This window comes from Monodon monoceros, unplaced genomic scaffold, assembly GCF_005190385.1.
Source record: "Monodon monoceros isolate NGI ecotype Baffin Bay Population unplaced genomic scaffold, NGI_Narwhal_1 Super_Scaffold_3, whole genome shotgun sequence".
Taxonomy (NCBI): Eukaryota; Metazoa; Chordata; class Mammalia; order Artiodactyla; family Monodontidae; genus Monodon; species Monodon monoceros.
In genome coordinates, this window is record NW_021703780.1 from 18,164,162 (window position 1) to 18,177,891 (window position 13,730).

Below are 13,730 nucleotides of genomic sequence, written 5' to 3' on the forward strand. Positions count from 1 at the left end.
ACCGTGTTTTATACCAGGTTCTATGAGTGCCTGGGGTAGGCCCCTTCTATTCCTAAAGTGTGATGGTTGTCAATTGGAATTATATGCCAGGATAAATAAGTATCTTAGTAATTGTTTTGTTTTTATGTAACTCATATCGTAACCTTCTCTCCAAATCCAGTGACTTAACTATAATTAGGGAAGTTAAGAACTAAACTCAGTATATAGGGAAACCAGGAAGATAATGAATTTATTGTGGACCTCCTGTATGGGTGTTTAAAAATGGGCTTATTAATCCTACCTTCACCATGCCTCGTCCTTTTCCATACTTATCAATTTTCTTTCTCCTGTGTGTGGTGAACATGACCCATAATGCTGCTTAAATAAACCACATCCTCCTTTAATCTCAACTATACAGTATTGATGTTATAAACACTATGCTGACCCAGCCTGTTAATTGAGAATGTAAGAGAATGTCACTATGAATCTGCTGCTCCCAATATGAGACCTTATTTTTATATGGAAACCAAATCACGTGAAGTGAGATGCAGACCATTCAGATGAAATGTCTGTAAGAACCGACTTAGGTCATTATAAACATAATGAATGATTTGGCCATCTTGGAATATATTGTTTCAGAATAAAAAGTTAATTCTGGAGTTGTCTTTTCCCTTTGAAAATGATGGATAGTTCCTTAGCTATGACTCACTTCCTGTGTTGGGGGACAGGACACTGGATAACTAGTTAAGGCCCGTATATATCCACTAGCTTTGCAAGTGGATGGAGTTTCCATTGCTTATCCAAGGAACAGGGAGTAGAGATTTGACCCTTGTTAAACTAGAACGATCTTCTTAGAAACAGAAAGCTGTTCTTTAGTGGTGGTTTATCTATAAAATCTTGTGACAAGATCTATTCTGTAACCTTGGCTTTACTCTTTTGTAAGGTTATAAACTTCAGTTTGTCTTTTCTAAATGTAAAAATGACAGCCAGCTCATGTGTATAAGAAGTGATTCATAGCACCTTAAATGTACATCTCCCTTACGCCCCCTCCCCAAATTGCCAAGGCGTCTAAAAAATGAGTCTTACGTGGGATTTAAAATTCCTTTCCTAAAATGTCAAACCTGTCTTCATTTCTTCTGTACTTCAAATGCACATTGAAAATAACACCCATATTTGATTCGACCATTGATTGGTCCCAAACAAATCAATGGGGACTATAGGAAATCGTACTTGGGGTTGGGGAGGGGAAGAAAAGAAGGATGATTCCTCTTCATGGTGGTGTTTTCATACTTTGGGAATACATTCCCTTCCACATTTCTTAAACTTTTTCTCATGAATTCAGAAGCAGACATGATGCTTCTTCATTCCACAAAGGGATCACTTAAAAAAAAAAAAAAGTAAAATTGGATTTGAATGAAGAGACAACAGCGTACGGTAAGATGAATACAAATAGTACCTCATGAGATAGCTTACGTACCAACTGCTTGGTAATACTGAGGAAATAATGCACAATAAAGATAGCAAAGGAAGTAGGTACTGTGATACATAAACACACATGAAGGCTTTCTGTACATGAAGGCCTGGGTTCACCTGTGTCTACTGGATCAGATTATTGGGCAATTATCCTCCAATGTTCTTATGACTTACAATGTAGTCTAACTGTAGAGCCTCTGGAATCACAATTGGAGTCCAAATTCAACATGCCATTTCTGACTTTAATAAGGGTATGGGTTTTGGGAATGTGTATGTTGGATTGGAGTTAGAGATCCCAAGATACAAGCAATGGCCTTACCTTTGAAGAACTGGGGGAAGGATCAGGTTATGAGCATGGAACACTGAGTAAGGGGATGTGATTATCATGACTAAAATATGTTTTTTTTGTTTGTTTGTTTTGTTTTTGCGGTACTTGGGCCTCTCGCTGTTGTGGCCTCTCCCGTTGTGGAGCACAGGCTCCGGACGCGCAGGCTCAGCGGCCATGGCTCACGGGCCCAGCCGCTCCGCGGCATGCGGGATCTTCCTGGACCGGGGCACGAACCTGCGTCCCCTGCATCGGCAGGCGGACTCTCAACCACTGCGCCACCAGGGAAGCCCTAAAATATGTATTTTTGATGTCTCGCTGCCTCTCACACCTGGGCACATCTGTCCCCACCTTTGCTCGCACACCCATGATATCATTGGCAAACCTAGGCCTCAGGATGCCTACCAGCTCTTGCACCTTGAGCCAAGGCGAGATTCCATCACTGAGATTAGCTACATGTGGATCACTTATCTATGACAATTACAAAAGCCACAATTGGCTTTTTTCTGTTGCCAGCCGGCCACTGTCTGCAGTTGTTAGCTGGCTTGTGCTGAGGGAATATAAAATATAGAATCACTCTAAACTGAACTTAATTAGGGAGGGAAATTTGTTGCCAACTTACCACCCTCATAGAACCAAATGTAAATGAGTTTGGGATGATCCAAATTAGTTTCGCCTTCTGCCAACTCCTTTGGAGCCCCAAGAGGAGAGAGAAACAACAAGGCCTTCTAATAGGTAGGTTTTGGAAAGGATTCCCTTTGCCCTAGGAAAGGGCATTGGGAAGAATGCCCCTTAGAGACACTTAAATGTTTATTTTTGGATTGATGATACCAGCATATTGCCTTCTGATTCGTTCCTTGATGGTTGAGTGCTCAGCTTTTCCTGTCTTGCTTTTGATTTTTGTCTTGGTGAATTTTTGTAGCTTTGAAAATGACAACACCCATTGCTTAGCATATGGGACAAAAGGAACTCTTTTTTCCCTCGTGTGTGTGTGTGTGTGTTAAGAAGGCATATAAAACTTCATTTTTTTCTCCCCATTCTCCTAAGCTGCGGATGACCTAAAGGTTAGGAGGTCCTAGGTCAGATTCCATTCTTTGATTCACACACAACTGTCTTTTCCTTATTGTGATCCTTGTGATTTGTATGGGGATTCTGCAAGGAGAAGAGTGTATGTGGATTGTTACAAAGTACATAAGCTTTAAGGTGTGGCAGGGAGAATCTTTATGCTTTGGTTTAGGTGGGGGCATGTAAGAAATTAGATGACTTTGATTACATAGCCTCTAAATAGTGAGGACCCCAATTCCTCTTGTCCCTCTGAATCTAACTAGTTTGCTTTGAACCCAGGTTAACTGTGGAAAGGGACAGGCTACAGTCACTGTGTTTGCATGTTTTTGGCATGTAGAAGAGTATGGAGTGGGTTGGGGGAGGCTTGTCAGAACCAAACTGAAAGAAGCTTGTAGACGCTGAATTTGCTCTGAGCAGATTATTAATTTTTTTTTTCTCCTTGTACCTTATTAAATCTGTTGGAAAGAAACACCAGCTCAAGATCTGTTATTCTGGCTCCAGGCCAGCATGCCAAATTCTGTCATCTTTGCGGCATGGCCGAGCATCTTTATTACATGTTATATTCTGGTATTGGGCTGGATCCAGCAATCCTGATAACAACATCAGGTGGTTGGGGGTGTGGAAAAGGAAAAGGGCTACATTCATCTCCCAGTGAGGTTTCGGGAGAAGTGTGAGAGCAGGGTGCATGTTGTACTTGTCTACAGCAGGGGGTTTTTCATGGATACCATAAACATCTCGTCTGTGCGGTCTCAAATTTGAATTGCATTATCAATTTCTGCTCATACAGATTGGTTTTAGACTGAAGTCAAATTTGGGTCATGCTTCTGTTCTGGCCACAGCATTTCCAAGCAGTTTGGTAGTTAGTACCGGCCTTGAGAGCAACGTCAGCATCACAGATGTGCTGGTTTCATCCCATTGCCCTGTTCCTGGGGTCCCTTGATGACGCTTGGCCTCCATCAGTCTGGGGGAGTGGGGAGCTGAACTCCTGAATGGTTCTGTCTGCACTGGCCTAGGAGTAACTCTTGCAGGGTTAACTTTTCTCTCTCCTTCAACACTGCTTTAGAGGGGGAGGAAGAGGTGAGAGTAGAGAATAGTTTAAAAAAATAGGAGGGGGAGAAAAGATTGCATTCATTTCTTGAGTACAGGGAGCCTTGACCCTCTCTTCTGCAAGCAGCCTCTCCTTTCTGCTCTTAGGGGTTTTGCAGATGAAGCCTTGGCTTTGGTGAAGGACTGTTCTGAAGCTCCAGAGTGCGTTCAGCAGCAGCTTCGCAGGAAGCAGTGACACAAGGTCCCAGGCGCTCTCCCCCACTTTCCACTTATTGTTTTGGGATTGTCAGAAAACAGGCTGGGATGAGGAAGAAGAGAGATTGAGGTGTTTTTTTTTCTCTCTCCAGTTTGGCTGCTGAATGAAAGCAGGCACTTTATTTAGAAGTGAGTAGGGAGGGAAATGCAGCTTAGGGTTGACACCCTTCTGGTGCTTACCCATAAATATGAAATGGTGTTAGAACACCCGACACCAGAGAGCTTTCTGATTGGCTGTTGGTGATGTCATCTTGTCATTAATACTGTGCTCAGAAAATAAACTGATCCGCCTGTTTTCTTTCTTTCCCTTTTTTTAAAAGCTGAAACGTATAAAATCCATTTTGTAATCTAAAATGAGGCACTTCAGTCAGAGTGTTCTGAAAGAATATTACATTTCTCATGTGTTCAGAGTCATTTGGCCTTCACTTTAGAGATGCAATAATCAACCACAAGTATTCAGCCTGTCTTGTCTTATTGCTTGAAAGTAAGGCAGGTGCTTTTCAACACCTGGGCACCAACAGTTGGCATTTGCCCGCACTAAGGCTAATGCAGTAGATGGGAATGTTTTCCTTTAAATGTCTTAGGATGCTCAGAGCCAGGGTATGGGAGGGATTTGGCTGGGTAATGAAAAGTACTTTTAAAAATTTTCTTAAATCCTAATTTTATTTCTCCATCTCCGATAACCCTGCAGTTAAATCTGAACTGGCCTGCTTTTCCCCTTAATGCATCTAATTGCATGATGGTGTTTCACCTGGGGCATCACACTTGTGGCATGTTCAGACTGTGTGTGTGGGTGTGTGTGTGTAAAATCCAGTAGCGTTCTTGCTATGCAGGAGTGGAATTCTCAGGAGGAAAGCCACTATTCCAGCATCTCTTTGACCCCTGCATTGATTTATGACCCCTGCAGGTCTGGGAAGGTTTGACAATCCTCTATGCCTACTGGTTCACTCTGTTCGAAGGAGGCATCCTGTTTCCATTAACTATTGGGAAGCATTTTGTGTAAACACGGCTCTATGTGCTTAAAAAAAAAAAGAAATCTAGAACTGCTCTTTTGAGGGAAAGCCATGTTCTTTGTCGTCAGAAATTTTGTCTAGAATTATCTTACCCTTATTGTAATTAACTTTGCTTATGAAGAACCATTTAATAATGTATTCCTTAGTCAATGTACTCTTAGGAAGAATCTCCTAATATCATGTACAAATGTTATATGAATTCACTCCCCTTCCCTGGAAGCTGTGTCATACAGTGAAAGTGGAACCTAAGAGTTTACTTCATCACTGAAATGGCCGTCCAGGGTTACTTTATGCATGCTGTGGAGGTATTGTTTGGATTAGCAAAATGCATAGCAAGCAGGTGTAACTTATTTCTGCCATGCAGTTGTAGCTCTCCTTACAGGGAGATGCTGTGCTACTTTTCAAAGTTTTCTCTCATTTTAGCAAGGTTAGAAACCAGACTTAGTGGCCTTTGGAGTCAAAGGGAAAAGAGAAGGACAATGAATCCCATTCATTCTTATTAGCTCTAAGGAGTCAGAGAGAGTCTGTTTTCCAGGTTAGAGCTCTTTCCCTGACAGCCTTTAATTATCTGTGAGCTGAAACAAGAAGTGATAGAAACATGCAAAAGCCTTTCAGGAACAGATTTTTGAAGATGAATCGCCCAAGTCGGTGTCCTGCTCAGCCTGTTACAAGGGCCGGCTCCCTCTACTTGCTTGCCTCTCGATCACGTGACAGCTGTTTGCAGACTAAAGGAAAGAAACCATCATTCACTAGCAGGAAACTTAATCTTGGGCAGGAACAGTTTGAGTAACGACTCTGGGCCCGGAGGTCATCATGGTTGCGAGACCTAAGCTTTTGCAGATGGTCTGAGTGGGAGGAGTGAGATCCAAGGGTCCTTCTCCCACTGCAGCTCCCAGACTGTCCCCTCCTCCGGGTGGTGCTACCATCTCTCCAGATACCGCTGAACTTTTGAACTCAAGTACAGTGCAGCATTTAGGATGTTTGTTTTATAGGCTTCAGATAAAGCAGTAGCGGATTTTAAGGAAACAGTAGACAGATGCATTTCCCTTTTTCCTCCAGTGATGTTAGTGATCTAATTGAAGTCAGTGTTTGAGCAGCTTCCTCTGTATGTGCTTTGGGTTGTCTTTTTTTTTTTTTTTCTAAAAGACGCTTATGGATGTGAACAAAAGCAGGATGTTGTACTAGAGCTTCTGAACAAGTGCTCTGCGTTAGATACGTCTGGAGTTGACACACCACACTTTCCTCTGCAGACCAAACCTGATCCTGTCTGGTGTTACGGCTCCTTATTTTCATACAGCTGTTGTTTTCACTCTTTAACAGTGTCCCTCTGCCAGTACTGCTCGGCCATAAAAAAGAATGACATTCTGCCATTTGCAACAACATGGACAGACTTGGAGGGCTCAGCTTAGTGAACTGAGTCAGAGAAACACACACTGTACGACACCACTTAATACGTGGAATCTAAAAAAATTAGTGAATAAAACAAAACAGACTCACAGATACAGAGAGCAGACTAGTGGCTAACAGTGAGGAGAGGGAATGGGGAAGGGAACAAGATAAGGGTAGGGGGATTGAGGTACAAACCACTGTACATAAAATAAATAAGCTACAAGGATATATTGTACAGCACAGGGAATAAAGCCAATATATCATAACTGTAACTGGAGTAGAATCCATAAAATTTTGAATCACTATGTTGTACATCTGAAACTAATATGATATTGTAAATCAGCTATACCTCAACTAAAAAAAGTGTCCCTCTGCCATTTTATTTCATATCGATTACTAATGGCTGCTTTTCTAGTTATATTGCTTGGAACTAATGGAGATTCCTGGTGCAGAAACGTGTCACACCTAAGGGCTTGCCCACTTGGAAAACTGTAACAATTGTAAACAAGGGGTCAGCAGTCATCCTTCCTGGGGGTTGGGGGGTGGGAACCAAAAACCCCCAATAATAGGGGCTGTAGAAAGTATCAAATGTATAAACTTGTAGGGATAAGAGTAACATTTTCTCAGTTGCAAACTAACTTAATGAAAACTGTGATTTTGGGAAGAGTATAGCGTATTTGCTAAACTAATCCACTTCTCTGAATAGCTCCCTCATTTCTTGTGGCTTGGCGACTAAAACTTAGAAATCCACAATTATACTGTATAGATGAGGCTTGTTCTATATTTAGTGTTTAATCTCCACTCAAGAGGTGCATATGGCCATGAGCACCCACTTAAGAGCTAAAAGTGTAAGTTACCGCCCACTTTCTCCCGAATTGGAATCATACATGATTGCTCTATGCTTTAAAAAAATCTTGCTTTGAGGAAAGGGTTCGAGATCAAGTTAGTAGGCAATCCCAAATATGAAGCAAAGAGTCACTTGGCCCTTGGACGAAGCTAAGTAAATACTTGCTGAACAAGTAACATAACCAGCAAGAATTAACACCTCTCGTTGCTTAATCAGAAAGTGAAGTGGTGAGTCCACAAGCTCTGGAATCATCTTAGAAGTAAACACCCATCACAACATGGGCATACAATATCTAGAAGCAGTAAATGGTGAGCTAGGCTACGAGAACGGGTAAAAATAGAAACTATGGCAAGTCCACTGGTTTGAAAACCTGGCTGTTCCATCAGTCATCTTGTGACCCCCTTTTTTTTTTTTAACATCTTTATTGAGTATAATTGCTTTACAATGGTGTGTTAGTTTCTGCTTTGTAACAAAGTGAATCAGCGATACATATACATATATCCCCATATCCCCTCCCTCCTTCGTCTCCCTCCCACCCTCCCTATCCCACCCCTCTAGGTGGTCACAAAGCACCTAACTGATCTCCCTGTGCTATGCAGCTGCTTCGCATTAGCTATCTATTTTACGTTTGGTAGTGTATATATGTCCATGCCACTCTCTCACTTCGTCCCAGCCTACCCTTCCCGCTCCCTGTGTCCTCAAGTCTGTTCTCTATGTCTGCGTCTTTATTCCTGTCCTGCCCCGCCCCTAGGTTCTTTAGAACCATTTTTTTTTTTAGATTCCACGTATATGTGTTAGCATACGATATTTGTTTTTCTCTTTCTGACTTACTTCACTCTGTATGACAGACTCTAGGTCCATCCACCTCACTACAAATAACTCAATTTCGTGTCTTTTTATGGCTGGCTAATATTCCATTGATAAACGTGCCACATCTTCTTTATCCATTCATCTGTTGATGGACACTTAGGTTGCTTCCATGTCCTGGCTATTGTAAATAGAGCTGCAGTGAACATTGTGGTACATGACTTGTTCTGAATTATGGTTTTCTCAGGGTATATGCCCAGTAGTGGGATTGCTGGGTCATATTGTAGTTCAATTTTTAGATTTTAAGGAACCTACATACTGTTCTCCATAGTGGCTGCACCAGTTTACATTCCCACCAACAGTGCAGGAGGGTTCCCTTTTTTCCACAACCTCTCCAGCATTTATTGTTTGTAGATTTTTTCATGATGGCCATTCTGACTGGTGTGAGGTGATACCTAATTGTAGTTTTGATTTGTATTTCTCTAATGATTAGTGATGTTGAGCATCCTTTCATGTGTTTGTTGGCAATCTATATCTTCTTTGAAAAATATCTATCTATGTCTTCTGCCCATTTTTGGATTGGGTTGTTTTTTTGGTATTGAGCTGCATGAGCTGCTTGTAAATTTTGGAGATTAAGCCTTTGTCAGTTGCTTCATTTGCAAATATTTTCTCCCATTCTGAGGGTGGTCTTTTTGTCTTGTTTATGGTTTCCTTTGCTGTGCAAAAGCTTTTAAGTTTCATTAGGTCCCATTTGTTGATTTTTGTTTTTATTTCCATTTCTCTAGGAGGTGGGTCAAAAAGGATCTTGCTGTGATTTATGTCATAGAGTGTTCTGCCTATGTTTTCCTCTGAGAGTTTGATTATGTCTAGCCTTACATTTAGGCCTTTAATCCCTTTAGAGTTTATTTTTGTGTGTGGTGTTGGGAGTGTTCTATTTTCATTCTTTTACGTGTAGCTGTCCAGTTTTCCCAGCACCACTTACTGAAGAGGCTGTCTCTTCTCCCTTGTATATTCTTGCCTCCTTTGTCAAAAATAAACCCTTGCTCATATGGTCACCTTATCTCTGGTCTTTCCTGTTCCATTGATCTGTATTTCTGTTTTTGTGCCAGTACCATACTGTCTTGATTACTGTAGCTTTGTAGTATAGTCTGAAGTCCAGGAGAATGATTCCTCTAACTCTGTTTTTCTTTCTCAAGACTGCTTTGGCTATTTGGGGTCTTTTGTATTTCCATACAAATTGTGAAATTTTTTGTTCTAGTTCTGTGAAAACTGCCATTCGTAGTTTGATAGGGATTGCATTGAATCTGTAGATTGCTTTGGGTAGTAGAGTCATTTTCACAATGTTGAGTCTTCCAATCCAAGAACACGATATATCCATCTGTTTGTATCATCTTTAATTTCTTTCCTCAGTGTCTTATAGTTTTCTGCATACAGGTCTTTTGTCTCCTTAGGTAGGTTTATTCCTAGGTATTTTATTCTTTTTGTTGCAGTGGTAAATGGGAGTGTTTCCTTAATTTCTCTTTCAGATTTTTCATCATTAGTGTATAGGAATGCAAGACATTTCTGTGCATTAATTTTGTATCCTGCTACTGTACCAAATTCATTGATTAGCTCTAGTTGTTTTCTGGTAGCATCTTTAGGATGCTATGTATAGTATCATGTCATCTGCAACAGTGACAGCTTTACTTCTTTTCCGATTTGGATTCCTTTTTCTTCTGATTGCTGTGGCTAAAACTTCCAAAACTATGTTGAATAATAGTGGCGAGAGTGGACAACGTTGTCTTGTTCCTGATCTTAGTGGAAATGATTTCAGTTTTGCATTATTGAGAACGATGTTGGCTGTGGGTTTGTCATATATGGCCTTTATTATGTTGACGTAAGTGCCCATTATGCCTGCTTTCTGGAGGGTTTTAATCATAAATGGGTTTTGAATTTTGTTGAAAGCTTGTTCTGCATCTATTGAGATGATCATATGGTTTTTCTCCTTCAGTTTGTTAATATGGTTTATCACATTGGTTGATTTGTGTATATTGAAGAATCCTTGCATTCCTGGGATAAACCCCACTTGATCATGGTGCATGATCCTTTTCATGTGCTGTTGGATTCTGTTTGCTAGTATTTTGTTGACGATTTTTGCATCAGTGTTCATCAGAGATATTGGCCTGTAGTTTTCTTTCTTTGTGACATTTTTGTCTGGTTTTGGTTTAAGGGTGATGGTGGCCTCCTAGAATGAGTTTGGGAGTGTTCCTCCCTCTGCTGCATTTCAGAAGAGTTTGAGAAGGATGGGTGTTAGTGCTGCTCTAAATGTTTGATAGAGTTCTCCTGTGAAGCCATCTGGTCCTAGGCTTTTGTTTGTTGGAAGATTTTTATTCACAGTCGCAATTTCAGTGCTTGTGATGGGTCTGTTCATATTTTCTGTTTCTTCCTGGTTCAGTTTTGGAAGGTTGTGCTTTTCTAAGAATTTGTCCATTTCTTCCAGGTTGTCCATTTTATTGGCATAGAGTTGCTTGTAGTCATCTCTTATGATCCTTTGTATTTTTGCAGTGTCAGTTTTTACATCTCCTTTTTCATTTCTAAGTCTGTTGATTTGAGTCGTCTTCTTTTTTCTTTGAGTTTGGCTAATGGTTTATCAATTTTGTTTATCTTCTCAAAGAACCAACTTTTAGTTTTATTGATCTTTGCTATTGTTCCCTTCATGTCTTTTTCATTTATTTATGATCTGATCTTTAGGATTTCTTTCCTTCTGCTAACTTTGGGGATTTTCTGTTCTTCTTTCTCTAATTGCTTTAGGTGTAAGGCTAGGTTTTTTATTTAAGATGTTTCTTGTTTCTTGAGGTAGGATTGTATTGCTGTAAACTTCCCTCTTAGAAGTGCTTCGCTGCATCCCATAGGTTTTAGGTCGTTGTGTTTACATTGTCATTTGTTCCTAGGTATTATTTGATTTCCTCTTTGATTCTTCAGTGATCTCTTAGTTATTTAGTAGTGTATTGTTTAGCCTCCATGTGTTTGTATTTTGTACAGATTTTTTCTTGTAATTGATATCTAGTTGAATAGTATTGTGGTTGGAAAAGATACTTGATATGATTCCAGTTTTCTTAAATTTATCAAGCCTTGATTTGTGACCCAGGCTATGATCTATCCTGGAGAATGTTCCATGAGCACTTGAGAAGAAAGTGTGTTCTGTTGTTTTTGGATGGAATGTCTTATAAATATCAAGTCCATCTTGTTTAATGTGTCATTTAAATCTTGTGTTTCCTTATTTATTTTCATTTTGGATGATCTGTCCATTGGTGAAAGCGGGGTGTTAAAGTCCCCTACTATGATTGTCTTACTGTTGATTTCCCCTTTTATGGCTGTTAGCATTTGCCTTATGTATTGAGGTGCTCCTGTGTTGGGTGCATAAATATTTACAATTGTTATATCTTCTTCGATTGATCCCTTGATTATTATTTATTGTCCCTCTTTGTCTCTTGTGATAGTCTTTATTAAAGTCTATTGTCTGATATGAGAATTGCTACTCTAGCTTTCTTTTGATTTCCATTTTCATGGAATATCTTTTTCCATCCCCACACTTTCAGTCTGTAGGTGTCCCTAGGTCTGAAGTGGGTCTCTTGTAGACAGCATATACACGGGTCTTGTTTTTGTATCCATTCAGCCAGTCTCTGGCTTTTGGTTGGAGCATTTAATCCATTTACATTTAAGGTAATTATTGATATGTATGTTCCTTTTACCGTTTTCTTAATTGTTTTGGGTTTGTTGTTGTATGTCTCTTTCTTCTCTTGTGCTTCCTGCCTAGGGAAGTTCCTTTAGCATTTGTTGTAAAGCTTGTTTGGTGATGCTGAATTCTGTTAACTTTTGCTTGTCTGTAAAGGTTTTTATTTCTCTGTTGAATCTGAATGAGATCGTTGCTGGGTAGAGTAATCTTGGTGTAGGTATTTCCCTTTCATTACTTTAAGTATGTCCTGCCACTCCTTTCTGGATTGCAGAGTTTCTGCTGAAAGATCAGCTGTTAACCTTATGGGGATTCCCTTGTAAGTTATTTGTTGTTTTTCCCTTGCAGCTTTTAGTATTTTTTCTTTGTATTTAATTTTTGATAGTTTGAGTAATATGTGTCTTGTCATGCTTCTCCTTGGATTTATCCTGTATGGGGCTCTCTGTGCTTCCTGGACTTGATTGACTCTTTCGTTTCCCATATTAGGGAATTTTTCAACTACAATCTCTTCAATTATTTTCTCAGTTCCTGTTTTTTTCTCTTCTTCTTCTGGGACCCCTACAGTTCAAGTGTTGGTGTGTTTAATGTCCCAGAGGTCTCTGAGACTGTGCCCAATCCTTTTCATTCTTTTTTCTTTATTCTGCTCTGTGGTAGTTTTTTCCGCTATTCTGTCTTCCAGGTCACTTATCCGTTTTCTCCTGCAGTTATTCTGCTGTTGTTTCCTTCTAGAGAATTTTTAATTTCGTTTATTGCGTTGTTCATCATTGTTTGCTCTTTAGTTCTTCTGGGTCCTTGTTAAACTTTTCTTCTATTTTCTCCATTCTGTTTCCAAGATTTTGGATCATCTTTACTATCATTATTCTGAATTTCTTTTTCAGGTAGACTGCCTATTTCCTCTTCATTTGTTTGGTCTGGTGGGTTTTTGCTTTGCTCCTCCATCTGCTGTGTGTTTCTCTGTCTTCTCATTTTGCTCAACTTCTTGTGTTTTTGGTCTCCTTTTTGCAGGCTGCAGGTTCATAGTTCCTGTTGTTTTTGGTGTCTGCCCCCAGTGGCTAAGGTTGGTTCAGTCGGTTGTGTAGGCTTCCTGGTGGAGGGGACTGGTGCCTATGTTCTTGTGGATGAGGCTGGATCTTGTCTTTCTGTTGGGCAAGACTGCGTCCGGTGGTGTGTTTTGGAGTGTCTGTGACCTTATGATTATAGGCAGCCTCTGTGCTAGTGAGTGTGTTGTGTTCCTGTCTTGCTAGTTGTTTGGCATGGGATGTCCAGCACTATAGCTTGCTGGTTGTTGAGTGCAGCTCTGTCTTAGCGTTGAGATGGAGATCTCTGGGAGAGGTTTTGCTCTTTGATACTATGTGGAACCAGGAGGTGTCTGGTGGACCAATGTCCTGAATTTGGCTCTCCCAGCTCAGAGGCACAGGCTTGACATCCAGCCAGAGCACCAAGACCCTGTCAGCCACATGGCTCAAAATAAAAGGGAGGAAGAAAATGAAAAAGAAAGAAATAAAATAGTTATTAAAATAAAAAATTTAAAAAAGAAAAAAATTTAAAAGTAATAAAAAGGAAAAAAAAAGAGAGCAAGCAAACCAAAAAACAAATCCACCAATGATAGCAAGTGCTAAAAGCTATACCAAAATAAAAAGAATGAAGAAAAAGAAAAGGACAGAGACTGAACCCTAGGACAAATGGTAAAAGCAAAGCTATACAGACAGAATCACACAAAGAAGCATACGCATACACACTGACAAAAAGAAAAAGGAAAAAAAAATATCTTTTGGGCGGTCTGAGGTGTTCTGCCAGCGTTTGGTAGGTGTTCTGTGG